This window comes from Pseudopipra pipra, chromosome 2, assembly GCF_036250125.1.
Source record: "Pseudopipra pipra isolate bDixPip1 chromosome 2, bDixPip1.hap1, whole genome shotgun sequence".
NCBI lineage: Eukaryota > Metazoa > Chordata > Aves > Passeriformes > Pipridae > Pseudopipra > Pseudopipra pipra.
The window spans coordinates 8,095,001-8,120,233 of NC_087550.1; the positions used below are offsets into that span (position 1 = coordinate 8,095,001).

General features: G+C 49.0%; 1 protein-coding gene across 3 annotated transcripts in view; it reads right to left on the reverse strand.

Annotated features, from left to right (window-relative positions):
* The window catches only part of TIAM1 (TIAM Rac1 associated GEF 1), a 163,406-nt gene extending 138,173 nt beyond the window's left edge, over positions 1 to 25,233 (reverse strand). For all 3 annotated transcript variants that reach the window (XM_064643904.1, XM_064643900.1, XM_064643899.1), the window contains exons 1-4: positions 25,187 to 25,233; positions 17,503 to 17,539; positions 17,321 to 17,378; positions 16,107 to 16,214 (exon numbers count right to left, since the gene is read on the reverse strand). The gene's annotated coding sequence lies outside the window, so the exon portion shown is untranslated. The remainder of the gene's footprint in view (positions 1 to 16,106; positions 16,215 to 17,320; positions 17,379 to 17,502; positions 17,540 to 25,186) is intronic.

Here is a 25,233-nt window from a genome sequence, read left to right on the forward strand (position 1 = left end):
GGAATATAAATCACCTCCTGTCAGGACTCCTGGAATTCAGCACTTCCTGTGGCTGCTGAAGAGGTACTGTCAGCTGATCCCTGATTCTCAAGTTTGGGATGACAACTGGGGGGGATATGGCTGAAAAGAAGGGTTAATTAAACAAAGAGGCAAATAGGCAAGAGCCTTTAGGAATTGATATGGCAATGGAAGTAAATGACTTGGCAAAATAACCCTGATCTCACTGCCAGAGTTATAAAAACATCCAGGAGATGCAGAGCTGTGCTAGTGATTGATATTCTCACTGTATTTTCCTGCAGCAATGGGGAGTGTGGGACATTTATTGGGGCAAATGAAATCATAACCAAGCCATGTCCTTTTCTACTCTGTGCGAGAAGAAAGAGCTGCCAAGGATCTCTTCATCCAGAAACCAAAGCACCACCAAGGACTTAGGAAAATGATCACATTGCCAAAATAAGGCTCAGAAAAATATACTCATCAAGCTCACGTGGAATTGGCTGTTTTCTTGCTTGGAGGAACAGTGCACCAACATTCACACAGTGACCAAAACCAGAACCCATATTCCTTCCACATTTCTGCTCCATAGCAAGACTGCATTTTCCACTCTCCTGTGCAGATCTATTTCTGTTTGGTTGGGAAGTCACACGGCATGGGGAAGGCCCTGAGCCTTGGGGAAAAAAATACATATCAAACGTAGACCATGCCTGTGTTACACACCCAAAAGTTACTTCATGTTTTTTGTGATACACCAGTAAAGAAAAGAGACTTCAGTCTGGGTTCAAGTCTCAAATCATCGCGTTCACGAGGTCAAGACTACAGTTGGTATAAATTTACTTACCACCACCATAAATCCCAGCATGGTAACACTGAAATATTCTGGCTGTCAGAGCAGGGACGTTCAGACTGCCCTGCATTTTTAACCTTGATTATACATAATTGTTAATCACTGACCCATTCTCTGGTCGCCCTCGGCTCCAGCACGTTGCTAAGCGACCCGTTTTTGCTCCAGATACTTTTTAAACTCTGGTTAAGAAGTGGCCAAAAGTCAACGAAGTGAGGATTGAGATTATTGTGGACAGATACGAGGTGGGAAGTGAGTGAGACCCACGGACACCTCTGCCCAAAGTGCAGTAACACCCAGTGCCACCTTGAAACCCCCTCAGACCAGCCCCATAGCTCACACATCTCCCGGGGAAAACCAGGCTGCTCTCCCAGAGCTAATGGGAATATCCTCTCCCAGCCGGGAGGGCAGGGATTTTCTAGGTTAAAAATAATCAGGTAGACCTAATCAAGTAGAGGGTAGAAGTTATCCAAGCCCATGTTTCGCTGTGAACTGTGGGCCTGGCAAGCGGCACTTGGAGCAGCCAAATTCCTTCTGCTGCTCCCTTAAACAGGCTGAGGCTCTCCTGCCCACCAGGATCCTTTGGATTTGTGGGAAGGGACCTCAGAACTCCAGGACTTTTATCCTTCTGGCAAACTTGCGTGGGGACACAGGGCAGCATTCACAGTCCTCCCTGTGCCATTTATCTCTACTTTCCCCCTCTCTTTTTGTTTTGAAAACACTGTAAAAAATAAGGGCAGCACTCCCTATATAAATCTTAGACAAATGTTTCCTTCTCTTGCTATTTCACTCCTGTATCACCATCCCATTAACAACCACTGTAGTATGTCGTTTTTAGCCAAAGAAACTTGATTTTCGTCCTATAGAAACCACTTGTTAAAATGCTACAGTTCCACAGAAGCAAGACTGAGCAGTCACATCAATTGCTGCAGGATTCACGAGGCAGGCAGGAAAACTTCAAAGTTCTGCTTTTCCTGCCTTTTCTTCTTTTAAATATGACCTAAACAGTCCCAGCTGTAGTTACTGGTGCAACCAGTGTAAATTAGACATTTGTGATCAGGTTCCCAAAGCAGCTGAGCACTTCAGTAGGAGGCTGTGGCCTTGTGCCAGAGTGGGAACTCCAGTAGCTGAACATGCTTTCTTGTTTTCAGAACTGTTATCAGGTCAATACATTGATGCAAACACATCTCCTTTTCTTTTGGTTTTCCTCTAAACCTTCAAGAAAACTTTGAGTAAAGCCTAACTTGTTTGAGGCCAGGTTGGACAGGGCTTGGTCTAATGGAAGCTGTCCCTGCCCATGGCAGGGAGTTGGAACTGGATGAGCTTTAAGGTCCCTTCAAACACAAACCATTCTGGGATTGCCTGATTCTACAAAGTACTGGGGTAAAAACACCCAGACAAAGACTTCCAGCTTGTGCCTCTCTTTTCCTGTCAGGAATCTCCTCAAAGTCAGGCCAGGCTACACCACCAATGTTTTAAGAGTACCAGGCATGGCTTAAAGCACAATGTAGGCTATATATTGTAAAGAGGGAGAGGAAGATTTGGACAACCAGATGATTGCCAGGGACAACATATGCAAACAAAATGCAGAGAGGCATAAGGATCAAGAGGCTGCTCTGAAATGATTAGCTTGGAAGAGAAATGATTAAGCATGAACAAGTCATACAAAACCAGGGGGCCCCCTGAGTAATTTGACCATTTCTGTTTGGACTGGGTTTTGGTAGTTTGTTCTAAAGGAGTGAAAACCTTCACCCATCTTGCCTTCACTGCTGCTGCTGCAGCCAAGTGGGTTTGTCCCACGTGCTGAGACCAAACCAAGTTGTGCAGCACAAAGTTCTGTCCCTGCCCTGTCAGTCACTGCAGGCAACACAATCCCATCACCTCCAGCTGACCCCTGGAGTTAAGTATTGTTCCATGAAAAAATCCTGGAGATGGCTGATGGCAATCTGCCCTCCAGACAGACGGGCCTTGCGCAACTCCCGACCTGCATCCCAAGCCAAGGCACCGTCCCGCAGGATTCAGACCGGAGACAAACACCCACAGCACAGGGGAAGGGGATGAGCCAGGAACACAAAACCAGGGGCTTCGGGAAGGCTGCTGGGATTAACAACGACGTTTCCACCGGCTCTGCAGAGGAAGAGCGAGAGACAACGCAGAGTAGGAAACTCTGCCAAACAAAACTGCTGGGAGCTGGATTGCTCAGTGTTCCCTTCTGCGAGCAAAGCTTCCAGGAAAAGAAAACAAACCCCTTTTGGTCCGAGAAGCGCCTGGAGTACAAAACCTGGACTCGGCTCTGTTCTCTGCCTTCCCCAAGAATCAGAAGGATCCGTGGTCAGAGCAGAAGGACAGTGCAATGTGTGTGCACAGAGACATCAAACAGGCGATGCTGCGTCAGGAGACGGACAGCAGAAGTAATTTTGGACCCACTGGCCTCTACAGAAGGATAACAAAAGAAAAAAGGAACTCTGAAGAGCTTCAAAATTCAAAACACTTCTTGGAGGAAGAGAGCCATGAGTAGCACCCGACAGATGTTGCAGTTGTTAAATGTTTGATGCCTGCAGGCATCGGGCAACCGGCCTCACGCCAAAAGCAGAGGTGACTGCTGAGATCACTGCAGGTCTGGCCACTGCAGAGACCTGAGGACAAGCCTAAAAGTTTCAATGAACTCCATGATCCCTGAAGAAAGAAAAAAAAAAATGATAAAAAGGCATAGAAAGACACCCAGCACTAGACTGCACAGTGCTCCACTCCACTGGACAGGAACAAAAGCTGACCATGCATAAAACATGACAACACGCATTTGGAGCCAAATTCTTACTTCATCAGACCTATTAAACCATCAAGGGGAGCCTCAACCTACTCAGCTCTAGAGAAACAAACACCTCCCCAGGATGCCAGGGGATGGAAGCCCTCCTCCTTCTTCTCCCATCCCACATCTCAGGGATGCACACAGGGCAGAGCTGACACAGCCACTCCTGTGCTGAATCCCTTCTCATAAAGCTGCCTCACGTTCCCAAAGAGCCATTAATCCGTCACCCTTCAGCTCTAAAATTCATACAAATGATTTTATTCATAATTAATTAAGGTCTCTAAATGTGGAAATTAAATTACCATTTACAGAGCAAAAGGAGATGGCACAGGAAAACCTGGATAGCAGCAATAGCTCTGCATGGATCAGGAGGACATGGGGGGTGGGGACTATCTGGCAGTGTTGTGGAGTCACACAGTGAAATCTGTACTAGGTCAAAACACAGATTACAGCATCTTTGAAAAGCTGCTCAGGCCCAGTCACAAGAGACCTTTAAGTCAGAGGTGCCAAATTAACCCCAAAACTCAGGTTCCCCCTTGACTCTGCTGTTAATAATCCCCTGGACTCTTGCACTAGGAGCACATTTTGAGGACAGCTAAAGACCCAGCATTCCTTCTGTTGCCTGGCTCCTCCGCTGGAAAACAAGCTGCTGGGAGAACAAAAGAGCTGCTTCTCCTCACGTGTATTTAGCCTCACCTTTCCATTCGAATCAGGCTGCCAGAGAGAACATACAGGAAAACAGATGGCCCTGCGCTGAACACGAGGCATAATTCACTCGAGGGGCCGGGAGGGAGATGGGATGAGCAGGCTGAGGATCAACACCACCACGGAATTCAGCCATACAGGCACAGCAGGGCTCTGCTGTAACAAATACCACAGCCACGGACGTTTTCTCCTTAACTCAGAAGGGAAAGACTGAAAAGTTACTTTGCTTCTCATTTCAGTGGCAAAGGAGCATCAGAATCAATGACAGGGATGATTCCACGACAAGTTTCAAAGGCAACTCTCTCCCATCCCTGATAGCCCATGGATGCACTCAGTATCAGAATCTAATACAGGAGTAACACGATCTTTTTTCCTTATATTCAGCTACTGGTTTGCCCAGTTGCCAAGGGATTTTTAGGGTAAGAAGATGGCAAGGAGATGGTCTGTACACAATTACTCAAGGAGACCAGGAAACAGATGTGTCCCAGACATTCCCATGCTCAGCCAGGCAGGCAGATTGCAGGAAGGCTAATGGCCATGTTGAAATTCAAAGAAGAAAAGGTTCATATAAGTGACCTTTCTGGTTTCCACACAGCCAAAAGTAACAACACACCAATTACAGGGAAGTTTCAGGACCAGATTCCCCCCAAGCCCCCAGAGCCCTCAGTGAAGTCAGGGAAGGCTGTGCTAACAGCATGCACAAGTTTTCCTGACAGAGGGAACAGGGGGAGGCTCCTCACAGCACCCCTCAGGAGCCTTTCAGGATCAGCCCTTCACTTGGCAAGACAAACCCCACCAAGCCAAGGAACAGCACAGGCATGTTTTGTTGCTGAGAAAGCAGGCTCTGAAGAGATGGAGAATGTGGATAGCAGGAACAAGAAGAACTGCTCCGTCTGGTCTCCCTTCCCCGCTCACCCATCGCCACGAACCCGCTGTCTCTGTGAATCCAACCAACTGGTAATTCCCCTTCTGCCGCTGACGCACAAAGGATGCGAGGCCTCAATTAGGGATCCGTGTCTCACAGGCTGTCAGAACTCCTGCCTTCGGCTCCAGAGCGCCCCGGGTCAGTTCCTGACGGGGAGCTGCTCCACACAGCTCCGAGGCTGGCACTTCCAGAGCGCCTGCAGACACACGGGCAGAGGTACGGAACCGGGCGCCGCAAGAAACGCAGCCGCTGTGGAACAGCCAGTTTTGAAACCCCACGGTTTGTTCCTTGCAATATGTCCTTTAGAAACTGATGCTTTCCCTTTCAATTCAGGCTTTTCCACTTTTCCACGCTGCTGCTGATGGTTTCAGTCCCCCAGAGGCCCAGGCATGTGCTTGGCTTTACCTGTCTACCCAAGGCCTTTATTTACACAGCATAAGAGTTAAGCAGATGCCCAAAGCGCAGTTGGTATTTCAGGGACATACCCAAGGTTCAGGTTGGACATCAGGAGGAATTTCTCCATGGAAAAGGTTGTTAAACATTGGAAGGGGCTGCCCAGGGAGGTGGGGGAGTCCCCACCTCTGGAGGTGTCCAAGGAACAACTGGATGTGGCACTCAGTGCTCTGGCCTAGTTGACAAGGTGGTGATGGGTCACAGGTTGGATTTGATCCCAGAGGTCTTTTCCAACCTATGTTGGAAATGATGGCATGTATGTGATGGCAGCATCAAGGTGCTATGAAAGAAGAAGACCCATGTGAGAAGCAAGCTGAGGTGCCCCTCACACCGCATACTGCATTTCAACATCCCTGCCACGCTGAGGGGAGCAAAAGGCCCCTCCAAAGGCAGCTCTGCTATGATTTACGTTCAGACCTCTCCCTGAAGACCTCAAGAGTTGCAGCCACATCCCAGGTGCCCACATGGCACAAACGCAGACCCCAGCCTGTCTCCCAAGAGCTGTGGTAGCAATGCCCCACTATCCAGCAGCACACACACAGACCCTCGAGCACGACAGACAGGAAAACAGCAATTTCCTCAGCAGGACCATTTTTGTTAAGGGCAGGACCTGGAGCAGCACAGACACCTTCTGCAAACCACCCCCACCGAACCCAGCACACATCACACATCATAAATACCACCCCTCAGCTGGCCATCAAGGGCTTTTCTTCCTAATGAGCTTTTTCAAACCATAGCAGACAATGACCACAAAACAATCACAAAGAATAATATCTGAAAATGCCAATTAGGGAGAGTATATGAACAACGTTTCAAAAGAGAAAAACAACTTCAACAAAGACACTCCTCATTTTTACCCAGCTACAGACAGTACTTATTTGAGGCAAAACATTTTGCTGGAAAACACAGAACTGTAGAATAGGATTTGTTTTAATTATGTAACTCTGACTTCCCACACAAACAAATCCAGCTATGGAAAATGCCATACCTTGGCTTTTAAAATGGCACGAGTCGAGCCAAGGAGAAGAAGATTGCACGGTAATTAACGCTTCCTTGCAATCTACAAGGTATTCACCACTTGGTTTTGCCCACGGGAATTAAACAGTGCTGCAAAGTGACATAAAACACTGTTCCAGAGTAAAATCTGTCTCTGCCCTGTCCTCATTTCTCCCTGGAAAAATCTGCATGTGCACGTGAACGGAGACGAGCGGGTGAGCTCATGAAGGCAGAGGGGCTGCCCCTTCTCCCCTTCCCAGCCTGGGCACCACCTCTCCACCCCTCACTGCCAGGGCACCCAGGGAGTGGCTGGGAACCAGTGGTCAGTCCAGCCCCTGCCACCTGTCCCAGAGGTACCCAGGGCTGCTCTGGATGGCTTTGGACACCCAGCACAGCTCTGCTGCCCCTTCCCACCAGGACCGGCAGCAAAGCCAACACAGCTGGTCGTGGCATGGCAGCCAAAGGTCACCACCAGAAACCACAGCTACCCCCAGTGCAGGAAACTGTCTTCAAGTATGAAAACTTTTTATTTCAGCTCCATTTCTGTACAGCTGAAGCATCCCAAGCCACCCGGGGTTATCAGCATAAACATCAAACGTGCGGAGCCGCATTAGGCGTGTCAGCAGCTGCCCCAGTCACAGCTCCACGAGCAACGCCAGAGTAAATTGCCAACCTGCCAACCAGCACCAGGATCCCAGGGAATTGGATGCACAGGAAAAAAAGAAAAAAAACGAGATGCATATACGGATAGTTAAGAAGAAAGCAGGCCAGGCAATTAAAAAGGAAAGAACATCATCGAATTTCTTCACATCAGAGGAGAAATCATCATCCAGGCTATTCCACTCCATTAATTTTTTAGCAGTGCTACCCATTCAAGTCAAATATCAGATGGAAAATTCATACTTTTAGTCTTTTGAAGCAAACCTTCTTCTATAAAAAGGAGAACTGACCTGACAGCAATTCATTTGCAGTGGGGGAAAAAAAAAAAAAAAAAAAAAGGGATTCCCTCTCACACACAGCAAATTTGGTAGCAACACTACAATTATTGCAAACTGGTTTCAGCAATATATCTGATTTGAAAGGTGCTCAGAAGCCAAGGCTTGAAAAAAGCCAGTAAAGTCAAATACTTTTGCAGTGAAGCATTCAGAGGTAGCAGGCTTTTTGGGAGTTTTTACATATTTATTCATTATTTTTTTCCTCCCTAGTTTGTGTCACCGTTATATCTAAAGCTTGATCTAAACCCCAAAGGGGGAAATACTAGTTTACTGTATTTTTATATACTGTTTAGGCAGTAGGAGGAGATTTTTGGACCCTCCCTCAGGCAGCAGCCACAGAGCCAAGCTGCTTTCCCAGGGAAGAAGCTGAGAGCTAGTCCTGCCAGTGAGATGCTCACACCAACTCTCCTTGCTTTAACGAGGGGTTAGTCCTGATCTCCTTGCCTACAGAGAAGAAATTTAATCAATGGAAGGACAACCTTCTCTCAGGCCCAACAAAGCACAGCCCAAATTCCCCCAGCATCTAAATGGTTTCCAAAGGGAATTCCCACAGTCAAGGAAGGGAGAGCAACAGCAATTCCATAAAGCCACAAGAGGTGCAAAACAGAGCAACAACCACCCATCAAAGACACATCCTGCTATTTCTGCATAGACAACTTCTGTAAAAAAAAAAAAAAAAGAAGAGGAAAAAAAAAAGCAAACTGCTGCTTAAAATATACTCTGGAGGTCATAAGGGATGTTTAAAAAACTAAAACCCTACTAATTCTTTGTTAAAAGGAAACATCCTGAGCGAAAGCCCTAGGAAGAAATCCAAATAAACTCCTGACACAATTGCAGACCACTGACTCAGGAGCTCTGTGCTGCATGCACACAAGCAGTCTGGAGGCAGGGCTTCCCCTGCCCTTCCGAGTGTTCAACTCCTCTGCTCTCAACACTGGCTCAGATAAATAAATCAAATTGAATAAGGTATGCATGAGTAACTCCTGACTTCAAATATTTATGGAAGACTATTATCATTACCCCCAATGTGGGTCACCCCCAGTGCCAAGGCCACCATATCCACAGCACAAAGACATCCAGAACCACAGCACGGGCAGCAAGGACTAGTGAGGATGAGCATCAGGAATGTTCTTTGCCACCTGGGTCACTCAGAGCTGCTGGTGGGTTCACACAGCCACAGGGTCAGACAGCAACACCAAGCAGCTGTGGGGACCAGGAGGATCCTGGGGTGCATTGGGAAGGACATTCCCAGCAGGTCAGGGAGGGATCTGCAGGGCTGGGCCCAGCTCTGGGCTGCTCAGGACAAGAAGGAGCTCCTGGAGTGGGGCCAGCACAGGCTGCAGAGATGCTGAAGGGATGGAGCATCTCTGGGAGCAGGAAAGGCTGAGGGAGCTGTTCAGCCTCCAGAGCAGACCCTGAGAGGGGCCCTCCCCAGTGTGTGTCAGGGGCTGCAGGGAGGGGGCAGAGGACAGACCAGGTTCTGCTCAGGGGGCCCAGCAATGGCACAAGAGGAACGGGCAGGAACTGATGCCCAGGAAGTTCCACCTGGACATGAAGAACTTCTTTGCTGTGCAGTGACCAAGCACTGGAACAGATTGCCTAGAGAGGGTGTGAAGTCTCCCTCACTGGAGATATTCCAGAACCCTCTGGACACACTCCTGTGCCATGTGCTCTGAGATGGCCCTGCTGGAGGCTGGGAGGTGGGACCAGATGCCCCACTGTGGGCCCTTCCAGCCTGACCCATTCTGGGTGACTCTGGGAAGGGGTTGGTTTGGCTGCAGGTTTCCCAGAGTAGTCTGCTCCCAAACACTGCCCCACATTGAAGCATCCACTCAAGCCAGATCAGCCCAATTAAAACGAGCCGGAACAATCCTATTACACCCCGGCTGGCCAGTGTCTCACTCAGACAAGCTTAAATGCATAATTAATTAGCTACTTTAAGAAAGCTCAGTAGTCTCTTTCTAGGACCAGCTTTCCAGAACTGAAAGGACCACCAGCTGCAATTCCAACAGACAGCACAGGAAAAAATCCCAAGCCCATTTCCTTCGGTAGCAGAGCCCCCATGGACACCACAGGACACAGACTCTCATCTGCACCAAAACCCTTCAGCAGCCCTGGAGCTGTGCAAACCCCATCAGCTGCAGGTGAGGCTCCTGTGCCCTAGCTGGGACTGGCTCCACACCTGGAGCAGCAGCCCCACTCCAGGAGCCAGGAGAAGTTTCGCTCACCCTGGCAGATAACACAAGTACCAGCGTAAGCAGGTGACTCCTTATTCACACTACACAGTGAGCTTGCAGCCCCTGGCAGGATCATTGCAACTGGGCCATGGGGCAGAGCACCCTGTGATCCTTGGATTTATTTTCTTTATTAGTGTTTTCTTTATGAGACAGACACTATTGAAATGCTTAAGCACACCGAGCCTTCAGGTCAGTATCCGGACACCACTTTAACACAAATAAACATGGAGGGCTGCACTGGGTTAGAATCACCTCCAAATAAAACTCAAAACACCACTTGAACCAAAGTAGCAGCATGTTTACTTTAGGCCTCTGGAGTGGGAGCAGGCATTGCAACCCAAGTACAGAGAGGGCAGCAGGACTCTGATAATGAGACAGGGAGATTAAAACAGACCCAAACACCAGACCAAACCTTGGATGAATCTGAAAGGAAAAACCCAGGCTCTGACAATCACTGACATCACTGCAGCTTTAGCTGTATAGGTGGGCAGATAGCCATCAGTGTTTAAATTCTCTTGAGGATTTCTACAAGTTACATCTTATTCTGCAAAAAGAAGTGACACAAAACAACTCTACCTTGGCACACTTTCAGCCCCTGAATTTCAGAACACTTTTAAGTTAAATGAGAATGGGGAATCCAACATTTTAATCTCAGCTAGGAGAAACAGCATTTCAAATACAGAAAACACTGGCACAGGTTAGCAAAAGACAAATTGGTTCAACCTCTTTCCAAATCTTGGGAGGGTAGAAATGATCTTCTTCCACCGAGCACAACAGAGGCAATTTTAAAGGAAAACATCCATGAGGAGTGACACTGCCATACCTAACTGGAAAGACAAGATTTAAGGCTGGATTAAGTTCTGTTGGCAAGCCAGAGGAACTCCATTGATACCAACTGTCCTACCCACTTAGGCAAAGCCAGGATGTGTTTTATGGCACCACACAAAGTGACCTCAGTTTTGAGCTTGTATTAGCAAGGAACAGCCTGTCCCAGAGGCACTGAAGTCTGTGGACTCCTCCAGACTTTCCATCCCAATATGCCACCAAGTCAAACCTGCAGCAATTACCATCCCAGTCTTGAAACATGCTCCAATTGATCTGGGAGACAGATCAGATCCCAGCACTTCTCAGTTCCTTCAGAAACAGTCACCTTCAATAGCTAAAAAAAGAGGCTGTTCCAGCAGCATTTGGCTCTCTGCATTTTGTGAGAAAGAAGAGAAAGGTTACCAGTTCTCTTCAACAGGTGTGTAAAGATCGGGAGGGATGGGCACATGCACCCAGAACCCCTGGAAGGAGAGCAATTAGCCAATGGGGTACACTCAGGAGGGAAGAGAGTGACTCCAATGAAAAAGACAGGATTGGGAATGGCTTGATGAAATACAGCAAAAACATCCCCCTGTGAATAAAACCTGCCCTGTGTGCTGGTGCTTTCTTATCACAGTGCCAGCCTGTTAAAGTGACAATTCTCAACATGTTTTCTGCAAACTTCCTGCTGGTTAAAATTCACCAGGCAAGTGTTCAGTGGCCAGAACTGCTACGGATCAGAGGTTCATTTACTTGCCACAGTCAACTGCAGGGAAGCAGAAAACAACACCATGCACACAGCTGCCTCTCCTTTCCCATATTTCTGGCATCTTCCTACTCCATGTGGCTTGTGGAGCCACCAAGCAAAAGGAAAGCCCAAAGCACCCTGCAAACAAAAGAAGAAAAGCTGATCTTTCACAGGGATAAAAGGAGGTGTAGTACCTGCCTCTGAAGTGCAAACAGGTTCAGACACCTTCTCTTACTGAGATAAAGAGTGTTTCACATCCAATTCCTCCCACCACCTCCAGCACTAAGGAAGGAAGGATGTGTTGAGAGAAGATTGTACATTTGCATCAGGCACTTTGATGGTACAAACACCTCCATGTGCCCACGTTTGTTAAAGAGGTGACTGAGCAGCAGGTAGGAGTGAAAGTACAGAGCAGGGCTCACCAAACCAAGGTTGTCTTAACACCTGAAAACCTGACTCACAACATGAAGGTGATGGGGATTAAATTCTTCCTTTCCACAAAGACTAATGCAGGCCTAGAACCAGAACAAGTCTGTTTAGGGCAACATTCTCAGGTTATTCTCAAAATGCTTGACAACCCTTACTGCTCCCTTGGATAACTTTCAAAAGTACAAAAAAATAAAACAATTTCCAGCTTCTGCTTGAGAGAAGGGATACCTCCTTTCTAGGACTGCCTAAGGAGAGACTGCTGTCTGTCGCAGACATTTTGTTAAATCCTCATCCTTGCCATTGTTTTCCCCTCGTTCCAACACGGGTGTGCCCTCAGCAGGTAGGATCCTTGCAGGCTGTGTACAAACAGGGTCACAGAATACAGATGCCTTCCCAGGACCCCCTCCCAGCAGTGACCCAGGTTTGGGTGCTAACAAACCTCTTCAAATGAGCGTTCCCTGTCTAAGAGAGGCACTGAAACCCAACAGGACAACGGGGTGCCCGTGTGCCTGTGCGTGCAGGGTGTGCTGGAGCAGAGGAGCCACCAGGCAAGAAACCCGCACATTCCTCCTGTCAGCAAGGATTTGGGATGATCCAAGAGAGCAATGCTTGCTCCTGTCAGCCTGGAGAGAAAGCCCCTGCAGACGTGTGGGACCCTGCTGACACAAACATGCTGCTGGTGGCCCGGGGGCTGCACAGCCCAGGGACACCCACCCCCTGACCCCACACCAGCAGCCCCAGCTGGCTGTCAGTCCCTTTCATCTGCCTGGCTGGCAGGATCAGGACATCCCATCCCAGGTCAGGTCTGTGCACTTCCTCAAGCACCTCCTTCCCCACCACCCACCTGGGCAGGTGCTGGTCCCTACCTGGCACCACAGAGGAGCAGCCCCCGGGGGCTGCTGTTTTCCCTGGCCGTCACAGACACAGCCCTTGGCCATGCCAGTTGCTGAGCAGGATTCCCAGCCCAAGCCTCACATTATCCTGTGGCTCCCTCCTCACTCCCACCACGCACCAGCTCTTCTCTCTCCTGTCCATCAAAACAGGAGATAAATCCCCCTCCTGTGGACTGAGACTGGTTGTTCACCGATTCCAGAGAGCCTGAGCATCTGCAGCAGGCAAATCTCCCGAGGCATTTCATGTCCTGCCATTCCCAACTCGCCACACTACAATTCCCATTAGGGTGCCCCTGCCTCCCCCACAGGATTTCAGCTGGCATGGATCCTAAGGGCTCTCAGCAAAACTGTGCCTGCACTGCTGCTGCCAACCCTTCCAGCAACCTCCAATCCTTCTAGAAAAATGTTCTTCCCTCTTTCTTGTGCAGAGCTCCATCTATATCCCTTTTTTTTTTTCTGTCCCCAGGCCGAAGGATGTCCTTCCACATTCCCAGCACAAGGAGCAACCTGAAGCCTCATTTCTCTCTTCCTCTCCTCCCACATTTCAAGAAAACTTGGGTTCTCCGTAAAAAAATTATGGATTTGCTTCCATAGCCACACCAAGCTGCGAGTTTGATTTTAAGCACAAGGTTCAGCCCCCTTTCTGCTGCCTCTCCTGCTCCCACTGCAGGGCAGGAGGCAAAAGGCAAAGTGCCAACAAAAAAAAAATAAAAAGGCACTAAACTTGTAACCTGCTCCACTGGGATGGAACAATCCTGGGCAACCAGAGAGTCCCTGTTGCCAGGGGGAACAGGAGAAGCCCCCCAGCAGCAGCAGCCACAGTCACATCCATCCAACCCAGGAGGCTCCTGGGACTTGACCAACAATTTAGTTCTCCAAAAGTCCGTAAAACCAGAGAGTCCTGGGGGCCAGATGTGGGACAGATAAAGCCTACCTGGGGCAGGGGCTAAGGGGAAGAGATGACTCCCTGCCACAAAAATGCAGACAGCTTATCTATCAGACCCCAGGGGTGCCTTCTGGGGGATGTTTTTCCTCCTTTTCCAGGAAGGGAAAGGAGAGGGGAGTGTCTTTAGGCATTGTTAGTTAAGAAATACAGAGACTTACTTTCTGTTGGCCAAACCTACAAGCACTTCTTCCACTGCCCCCTCCAGGTGCCTCCTTGCTGTCACCTGGCCTCTTTTATCCCCTGACAATGCCAGAGGTGGAAGGACATCAGTGCAGATTCCACCCCTCAATGGGGAGAAAAGGCAATGAAAAGGAATGACATGTGGGATTCTTCATTAAGTCAAGCATTTGACTTCACCACTACATCCAAGCACTAAACAGGTACATTTTTCTCCTTGGTTTAAATCCAGGGCACTCACACTCACAGGTTTAGTTTTAACAAGGTCTACTGTGTTATAAGCAGTGTTTTCAGATTTAACACAGGCAGAAACCAAGGTACAGCAAGGCATGTTTCCCTCACTTATATGTGACACATCCACAGCTTCCAAAATGCACACCCCAGTTGCCACTAATGGCACTTGCTCAGTCCCATTTTTTACCAGAGGGCTCCCACAGCAGCTTTCCCATGTTTCTTTGCTGGATTTTGTTCCCCGTCCTTCAGTCCCCCAGCTTTTCCACAGCTGGCAGGGTCCAGGCACACGTGCACACAAGACAGTGACTGTCTGCCAGCAGACAAACACAGGGAAGATATTGAGTTGCCTCAGTAAATGACCAGTCTGTGTCTGAAGTCCTGCACCTGGGTCAGGGCGATCCCAGGCACAAACACAGGCTGGAAGGAGAATGGATGGAGAGCAGCCCTGGGGAGAAGGACTTGGGGGTGTTGGGGGATGAGAAGCTGGACATGCCCTGGCCCAGAACCCCCCGGTGTCCTGGGCTGATCCCAGAGCAAGGGAGGGGGGATTCTGCCCCTCAGGTGAGACCCCCCTGCAGAGCTGCCTCCAGCCCTGGGAACAACAGCACAAGGACCTGGAGCTGCTGGAGAGAGTCCAGAGGAGGCCCCGGAGATGCTGCCAGGGCTGGAGCCCCTCTGCTCTGGAGCCAGGCTGGGAGAGCTGGGGGGGTTCACCTGGAGAAGAGAAGGCTCCAGGGAGACCTGAGAGTCCCTTGCAGGGCCTAAAGGGGCTCCAGGAGAGCTGGAGAGGGACTGGGGACAAGGGATGGAAGCACAGGACAAGGGGGAATGGCTTCACATGGACAAAGCACAGGGTTAGATGGGATATTGGGAAGGAATTCCTGGCTGTGAGGGTGGGGAGGCCCTGGCAAAGTTGCCCAGAGAAGCTGTGGCTGCCTCATCCCTGGAAGTGTCCAAGGCCAGGTTGGAGCAACCTGGGCTAGTGGAAGGTGTCCCTGCCCATCGCAGAGGGTGGAAATGGATGATCTTTAAGGTCCCTTCCCAGCCAAACCATTCTGGGATTCTATGAACAGGGTAAAGAACTGTCTGCAGCCCTCAGACCTGAACCTGCACTCCAGAGCCTGCAGCTCTGTGTTCCCCCCAGATGGCCCAGACAAGCTGCAGTGAGTAATGCAATTAGTGAACCACTAAGTACCTCCACAGTCACATGCTCCAGTGAGTGTCTTCACAGAGCTGTGAATGCCCCACTGCAGCCATGCCAGAGCTTTTAACACTGACATTAATTCATCCTTCACCTGAGGCACGAGAAAAAAACCACAGCCAAAAGAACAAAACAAAACAAAAAAACACAACCAAAAACGCAAAACAAATGAAAATACAACAACAGCAACAACAACAACAACAAACAAACAAACAAATAAAAAACCCACACACAAAACAAACCACCCACAGCATGGATTTGGCCATCAGCTAAATTGGTGACTGCTGGTCAATACCATCCAAGCCTTTTCTTGACCCATCACAAGCCTTACACCCGACAGATGATAAACATGATAACACTGCTGATTTTCAAGTTCATATTACCCAGAGAGAAATGCATACAGTCATCACAAAAACTGGTGCAGACTGTCAGAAATCAAGTGAGAGAGGCTTACTCTGAAAGAAAAAAAAAGCTGCTAAATACAAACAGGCTGCAAAATCCCCCAAATGCACATTGCTGGGAGAGCATTTTGGACAAGTGTCAGTAGCACCTGCCCTGGTCTTACACTCATCCCTAGGACAGAAGGATCTGGCACTAATTAGTTGCCTTCCACAGATGTATTTCACAGTAGGGAAAAAATCAAATATGACGTGAGAATGTGTTCACAAGTCCCCACGGGAAGAGGAGGCTGCACAAAGAACTGAGTTACTCACCCAGGCTGAGCTCAACTTCACCTCATGCCCCAGCAGGTACCTCCAAACACGCACAAATGGCCAAAGGAAAACTGGGTTTTGCCAATCTCGCAGCTTTCTGAAGCCTTCCTGTGATGCAAAACAGAACATTCCCCTGAAATCATGTGTTACCAACAATCTCCACATGTAGAAGAAAAGTAAACATTTCAGACCGAAGTTGAAAGCTAAACAGTTTTCATTTGAGAAACAAGGATGAAAACATGAATTGCCAACAAAATAATTCCCCAAAATCAAACACCCACCCCCTCTCACAGGTGAGCAAGACTCGACCCTTTCAGAGAGGACACAGGCCTTGTATCTACACACATTAGGGGGGTTCCAATGCAATAACTACAATTAATCCACTACTTAATCTCCTAATCACTTAGGAGCAAACAACACTTCTCAGACATTTGTAAATCATGGAATCATTAAGGTTGGACGAGACCTCTGAGATCATCAAGTTCCAACTCGGGGCCAATCCACACCTTGTCAACCAGTCCAGAGCACTGAGTGCCACATCCACTCATTCCCTGAACTCCCCTCTTACTCAACGTTGATATGCCACCTAACATACACAGTGCACATTTAAACAGGCAGGGAATGAGTTTAATTGCCCCATGGGATGTGATAACTCAGTGTCACCAGGAAAGTCTGAGAGCAGACAAGGGTAAGAATAGAAATTTAGGCAGCTTTTGAGACACTGGCTTCTTTGTCCCACTTGGCATGTTTAGGAAAGATCTTAAACACTGACTTTTTCTTTGGTTTATTACCAGGGGAAAGAAAATATTCCAGCACAGGAGCCCTGAAGCCAAAATTAAACCTCTATAATTTGGGTTCAGCAGCAGTTGGTACAATTCAGGTCCCAGCCACAATGAGGGGTCTCCAACATTATCAACTGTCAACAATTACCACTGGCCAGACACACAAACCAGCTTTGTTCTGGACTGGAAGCCACAAATGCAAGCAGCAGTAATTGCTACCAAAGGCAAACCAAAAAAAACCAAACTAACCATTCCATGAAAAATACTCTCCAAAGAGAAATATAGGAACGGACACAGAAGTGTTGCTATCTCCATGCACATCTTTAAGAAACCAAGAGTGAAATTCAAGACTGTACACCCAGCAAAGGAGGGGCCTAGCAAGGAAAAAGGATCCCCAAAAGACACTTGTTAACAATTCCAAGATGAACTCACATTTAATGGAACACGCTGTTCATTAGTGATGGAATTTCATTAGCAGTTTAAGGGAAAGCTGCACATGGAAGAGACAAAATGCAATCAATTCCTCCTGCAATTTCATACATTGCCACACTGAGCCTCAGCAAGCTCAGCCCAACCCGGATTAAAACCCAAATCAATTAATACTAATTGCTCACCTTATTTTCACAGAGGGATCTTCGCACTTTGGCAAGCCTCAATAAAAAACAGAAGACAAAAGGCTATTTGTACGAAAAGCAATTTACTTGTCTGGTCTTTTTATATCCATTTAGCTATGCATTTAATTATGCTGGCAGGTAATTCTGTCAGCTCCACTTTCCTTCCTCACAACTCCCCCACGGCAAAGGGACAGCACGGAGCAACCCCCTTGTTATAACCCACATAAACAGAACAAACAAAGGTTTCCAAGGCATGGGGCAATATCCCAAACATGCTGACTTCATCAGCAGATCTGCTCACTCAACTGGTGTGACTTTCCCAGGAGACACTGAAGACCAAGCCAGGAAATGTCTTTCATTAGCAACAAGCGGAGGCAGCAAGATTTATGTTCACAGAATCACAGAAGGGTTTGGGTTGGAAGGAACCTTAAAAACCCATCCAGTCCCACCCCTTGCCATGGGCAGGGACACCTTTCACTAGTCCAGGTTGCTCCAAGCCCTGTCCAACCTGGCCTTGGACACTTCCAGGGATCCAGGGGCAGCCACAGCTTCTCTGGGCAACCTGTGCCAGGGCCTCACCACATTCACAGAAACAATTTCCTCTTAATATCCAACCTAAACCTACTCTCTATCAGTGTGAAACCATTCCCCCTTGTTCTGTCACTCAAGGCCCTTGTAAATATTTCCCTCTCCATCTTTCCTGTAGCTCCCTTCAGGTCCTGAAAGGCCACAGTTAGGTCACCCCAAAGCTTCTCTTTCTCCAGGCTGAACAATCCCAATTCTCCCAGCCTTTCTTCACAGCAGAGGTGCTCCATCCCTCTGATCATCTTGGTGCCTCCTCTGGACTTGCTCCAGCAGGTCCTGGTGTGGAAACACTATAAAAATGCATCATCCCATCATCCCAAACCTAAATGGAAGCTACAGATAACCTTTCACACAGTCAGTGGAGAACACACTTAAACTTGTGTTGCACAGGCACCTGCCCAAACTCCAACAAAGGCCCATGATGAAGGAACAAGCTACAGATGGAGGCCTCCTGCAAGCCCTGCAGGTAGGAATGCAGAAATGCAGACAGGGTATGAATTAAGGCTTTCATCCAAGTTCCAGACAGCACTGAAACTCCGCAGGAGCTCTCTGGGTGGTCAGGAAGCAGCACTCTGAAGGTTTAAGACATGCTTTCCATAAGCAAACTGAGCTGAGGAGCTGATGCAACCAAACAGAGCCGTGCTGGAGCACTGGGACACGGAGGGAGATGCCTTTTGCCCAAGGCTCCACTGGCAAGGAACAGCAGCAAGTTACAGGGAAGTGCAGGCAGAGAGGAGAGAAGGGACCACGTGGAGGAGCTGGAGAGGCCAATCTTCCCCAAACCATGCCAAGGGGGAAAAGTAGGCATAGGATTGGCCTTAGAAGAAGCAAAGTGTGATGGGCTTAGGGCAAGGGATCATCTGAAACAACAAAACCCACCCGCTGCTACAGTAATGGATGGATCCCACTGACAAGCAGGAACTGGATCCAAGCAGGAATTGCCCTGGCTTGCAAAAAGCCTGGTGTCTGGCTCAGCATTGCTTCTAAAGGAGGGTGGAAAGCCAGAGAGAGGACTGAAGCCATGACAAATCTTCCAGGTTACTGTAAAATATTAAAAAAAATTTTTTTCAAAAAAAAAAAGGGGGGATAATCAAAAAATCCAAGTGCCAAGTGAAACTTTCCTCCCACTACCCCGTTTTCTGCACATTTCTCTCTGCAAATAAGACAGACAAGACACAGGCAATCGAGGTATTCATGTCCTTGTAGAGTAGTGCTGGTGCAGCAGGAAAAATCTTGGGCAAAGAATTCCACCACAACTTTCTGGCACGAGGTTTTAAATCTCTAGATATAAGATGTTTTGAGTGAGAGATGAGAGATGTTTTCCAGCTGTGGTTTAACTCCAGCCTAGACACATGCAGCTGCTCTATAAAGGTAGTTCCTAAGAGCATTTTTTTTTTTTTTTTACAACAAAAGGAGAGGAAACTCCAGTCATCTGAGAGTGCTTTTGTCAGCCAGTCTGAGCACTGACTGATGCAGGACAAGAGAGGAAAAACACTTCTCTCCTTAGGTGGTTGGTTTGGGCTGCAGTTCTCTTGGGGAAAGCAGGAGAACTGTTCCTCTTGGAAACGGCATTTTGGAAAGAAAATTAGCAGGAAGGACTATTTTTTTTTTTTTCAGAGAGGCAAGCACCGCTGCAGCTCCTCCACCCCCAGCAGAACTCGGGGTTCACAGGAGCCCTCGGATGAGCCGAGCTTGGCTCCTAAACCTCCCTCACACCAGCCCTGCCAAGGGAAGGACAGTCCTGCCCTCCAGCAAGGCACACAATTAGGCAAAGCAAACGAGTTGTCAATAAGCCCTTGAGTGTTCAATGAGACGTCGCTAATGGGAAGGCAAACGTTCACTGCCTGAATCCACGACAATGCTCAAGTTGCGCTTGATGTTTCTATGATGAAGCTATTTTCAGTTGCTTTGAATCTTCCTCAGAAAAGTCAGTCTTGGAATCAAAAGAAAAGAAAAGCCACGACTGCTCTGAGCTCCTGTGCATGCATTTAATCAGTCCAGGTGTTTAAATTATTTATCCATGAGCAGGAAACCTGTACTAATCTTAGGAACAGAGCATATGAAGGGGAAAGGCAGACACTGAATAATGTGATGCAGTAGAGACACCCCTCACACAAGGTAACTTGTGACCATGGGTGTTCTAAGCATTTGTTTTTGCAGCCTGGGCTGCAAAACTCAAAATACAGAGGTTTGCTGCTACCAGGAGAAATGTTTCCTCAAAAATTATTGTTTTCAACAACCACAAAGCCCTTGTCAAAAGTTGGTACTTTCCCTAGTTTGAAAGAGCAGAACTTTTAAATTGTTTTTTTTCCAAACCCAAAAACCAGTGTCTGGGGGAAAACAGAGTATTTTGAGAAGTGACATCCAGTGCTGAGGACCAGTCCATCCCTCCTCATCACTTACACATGAAAAATAACCTTCTGTGTAACCTTCCTTGGTCTTAGCCTTCTCCTCTACCTCACTTGTCAAAGCCAAGGGTCTCCCCAAGCTGGATGGGAAACCTCCAGGCTGGAAGATACTCCAGCCCACTGCAGCCTTGCTCCCATGGGAACAAGCTGAACTCCCTCCACACTAAAATCACAAAGGTTGGGCTGAGCACAGAGCAAACAAAATCCCCACCTTGGCTCTAAAGCGACCCGGGGAGAAGTTCAAGGTATTCCAGCTCACTTCGAGCCACTGCCAGCTGCTGTTTCAATCATTTTGTTTCTATAATCTGGGCAGCACACCAAAGATCACAAGGTTTGGGTTTAAGTTTCATTTCAAAAACATCTCGCAGGAGAAGAATCATTCCTCCATTTTATTAAGCAAAAGCCATAGGCTGCTGACAGCGCTGTTACAGGCGGCAGCATCAATGGAACATTACATACATATTAAAGATATAAAAAGGAAAACATCGAGCTGGAAGGTTACTAACAAAAAGAGAGAGGAAAACCCCCGAGACGTTCTCTTTGCAATTCCTTTTTACACAAGCCAACATTTAAAAGTCTCCTGGCTGAGATTCCCCGAGTAACCTACCAAGCGTTTTACAGCATCATCGCTCCAACTAGTGCGAGGACCCAGCAGGGCCATTTCTAAGGGAATGACCCAGCAGGGCCATTTCTAAGGGAATGACACACCTGTTATCGACAAAACCCTTCACAGAGCAAGGAGACACCAACCAGGCAGATACATCCACTGTTTTGAAATTAACACTGGCTCAAATTGAATTACAATGGGAAAATGACCTGTCGTGATTCCCGAGTCCTTGGCGCCACTGCCCAGTGAGACACTGCAAGAGGGACCCAGTTTCACAAGGAGCAGCAGCCAAAGGAGAGGGGAAAGAGAAGGAGATTAAAAAAAAATATTGGTAACAGACCAGCCTTTGGCACCCCAGCCTGCCCAACTGCTCTCAGGTACAGGGGATCCCGACTCCCCTTCCTTCTTCAGATCAATATTCCAGCAGTGGGAATCCTTCACTTGATGTTTGCTTTCAGCTGACATCAGCCTTTCTACACTGCCCTGCCAGACTGTACTTCTGTCATTAGTTCTGGTTGGAGATAGAGACGAGATCACAGAGCCTCAGAATATCCTGAGCTGGAAGGGACCCACAAGGATCATCCAGTCCAACTCCTGGCCCTGCCCAGGACACCCCAAGAGTCCCGCCCTGTCCCTCAGAGCACTGTCCTAACACTCCTTGAGCTCTGGGGGCCTTGGGGCCGTGCCCACTGCCCTGGGGAGCCTGTTCAGTGCCCAACCACCCTCTGGGGGAAGAACCTTTTCCTGAGATCCAACCTAAACCTCTCGTAACACAATTCCAGCTGTTGCCTCTGGTCCTGTCCCTACTCACATAGAGCAGAGATCAGAGCTGCCCCTCAGGAGGAGCTGCAGCCCCCAGTGAGCTCTGCCCTCAGTCTCCTCCATCTGAACATTCCAAGTGCCCTCAGCTGCTCCTCGTATGGCCCCTCCCAACCCTTCACCATCTGTGTTCCTCCTCTAGATGCTCTCCAAGAGCTTTATAACCTTCTTATATTGTGGTGCTCAAAACTGCCCCCCGTACTTGAGGTGGCCTGTTTCATTCTTTTTTGGCTTTTTCCTTTGGTAGCTTTTTTTGTGGGTTATTTTGTTTCCTTTTTCTATTAAGGTGCCTCATGCTATAACTTTAAGGATAATTACTTTGGGGGCTGACAATCCCGTTCCTGCTCTCATGGCAGAGGTAGGTATCTGAAGATGATCTGCTTGGTCATTCGAGGCTTTTAAACATGCTCTTGGATAAGCACAGCTGCGTTCTTAACAGTAGCTGAAATCACAGAATTTAAGGAAGGCAAATTCGATGTGATGTTTCATGCTTTAGTTAACAGTCTTCCAAGACACAAAGCTGCTCTAGTTGCTCTGGAAACTGTAACTTGGACACAACCATGCAGATACATCAACCCCCTGGCTATAAATGAAACCACTTTAGCAACGCTGCACATTTGTATGACAAACATTCATAAAAACAAGCACTGCATCCTGATCTTCCTATGGGAAGGGCACGTCCCCAGGTCCTTCACACAGTGCACAGCTCTCATTTCCTTTGGGCTGCAAGAGAAATGGCTGAGGAAGAGCCAGGAGGGCATGTGGACCTACCACTGAGATAACAACCCTCTGGGTAAGGGAGAGATGGGAAACACCTGTTGGTATTTGAGGGATATGGGATTCCAAGCAGGGCTCTGCCCTCGTGTCCCAGGCACAGCTGGAAGCAAACAGTACTGAAAGGAAGGCTTGGAAGACAAAGCAACATGGTGGCCAGGATCTCCTGGCCCAGGAGAAGGCAGTGGGAAGCCTGGAGATGGGAATGGAGCAAGACAACAACCACTGGGAGAGAAGGAAGGTGAGAGAGGGACGCTCAAAAGCAGTGTAGGAGGAACAAGCGCGAGGTGTCGGTGGAGGAGGGATGGACACAGCACAACACCAGAAGGCAGACACGTGGGGTTTTTTAAAAAAAGGGGGAAATATTCCATACACAAACGACAGGCTGAGTGCTGGTTGCTGTGGAAACCATAACTTCGAATTCAGTGCCTAAAACCCAGCGCTGCTATTTATACCACGCTCCTCACTACAGCACGAGAACTTCTCCTCAGAAACACAGCTCTGCTACTTGCAAACATGGCTTTTTCCCCCCTTGTTACACACACTGATCCCTTCAAACAAGGCCTCACAAGGCTTCTCCAGTGTTCCTGGCCACTGAGTGACTACATGGCACAATCACCTCTCACGGAAAAAACCCCACTACCACTATCTTGCCTCTTCTAAGCAAGACCAGACAAATCACTGGATTCTGCTTCGGTCAAGAGCAACCAGAGGCACTGAAAAGGTCATTTCAAACAGCAGTTTATCTTGTCTCCCTTAAGGTAAATTACAGTCAGCACCACCTGAGATTGTGTAGGGCCAGATCCCAAAGTCAGTTATCATTAAAGATGACGAGCATTTGTTTAAGGACTCCAGAATATTGCCTTTAATATCCCAGGAAGCATAACTGGATCATTAATGCAAGAATAACAACAACAACAAGGCTGCAGATTAAATTCTTGCTGGCAGAATCCCCTTAAAAACATGCATTTTCAAGTTGCTCTGCTGTTGAAGAAGGAAACAGCTTTTCCCTCCATGGGAATCATGATTCTGGGGCAAATCCCACAGCCAAAGAGGGAGCAGCAGTGATCTGCCTGTACCCAAAGCAGAGGTGAGCCACATTCCTCTTCCACCTCCCCCTCCCAGGGCCCAGAAGGGAAGAAACAGTCCCATTCATTTCCCAGCCACTCCTCAATCCTGTTTTCCCCCAAGTAGGACCAAGGTGCAAGTGTAGCACATTCACTGCCAGGACCCAACAGTTACAATAACTCCCACGGGGTGATGATCCCAGTCTAAGACACTTCCCAGGACCCGGACACGTATCAGTCCCCAGATCACAGCCTACAAGGGCAACTCAGGCAAAAGATGAGAGAGAAAACCACAGTGCTTTCCAAGGTCAGCCACAGCTTTGGAATCCCACAGGACTGCCCCATCCATGGGGGATCATCAGGAAGCAGCAAGGACAATTATGTGCAATCCAACTCTGCCTGACCCAGGTGGGTTTGCCGGGGAAGGGCAGGCAGGGACAAGAGCAAGGACTCGGGAGAGGGGTCCTGAAAACTGCCGAGCCAAGAAGTTGCTCCCTGTGGGATCAGGCCCTTCCAGCACAGGTGAAGGAGGTCCCCGTTCGCACTTGTTCAAAAATTTACATCACAAGCACTGAAGTGTCATTGAAAACGGCGGGAGCATTTTAATAACACAGGAAGGGGGAAAGATGCTCTAATGACAGGCACCCGAGTAATCACTCCATGGATCTCAGCCTCCCCTAATTTATGCCGATGCATTTTTTAATCAGAATTTCATACACGGCAAAATGATTAACAAGTCACAAGCGCTACCCCAATCCCAGCCAGCTTTCACCAGCCCAGAATCCTCTGGATGCCGCGGGCAAAGTGGGAATGAATGACCAATGCCGAGGAACAGCAGGTCAGTTTCTCCCAGCGCTTCCCAACCCAACGCGGTTGGGAATTACGCGCTCGCTCCCGCAACTCTGTTACGACCGCGTTGGTGCCAGCGCTCCCCATGGATCACGGGGCTGCGGGCATCCCTCGGGAGCCCGCACCTCCAGCCAGGGCAGCGCTTCCATGGATCCCAGTGCTGCGGGCATCCCTCGGCAGCCCGCATCTCCAGCCAGGGCAGCGCTTCCCATAGACACTAGGGCTGCGGGCATCCCTCGGGAGCCCGCAGCTCCCGGCTGTGCCCTGTCCCCAGTGACCGCTGCCCACGGCGGGCACCCTCCCCTGCCCCTCGCTGCTCCCCCCAAGCGCCCCCCGCCGCTCCCCCGCAGCACGCCCGGACCGCGGGGGTCCCGGCGGGTCCCGCAGCCGCCGGCGGTGACACGTGAAGCGCAAACCGGCGCTGCCGCAGGGCCGGCTGGGGACCGAGCACCGCCGCTCTCCCACCCCCCGCGCCCCGCCGTGCGGTGCGGGGCGGCGGCGGAGCGGTGATCATGGAGATGCTCCCGACGGCTCCGGCGTGCGGGGGGGACGCGAGCGAGAGGGCGGGCGCTCACCTGCAGGGCGGCGTGCGACGGGCGGTGTGCGGTGGGTGTGCGATGGG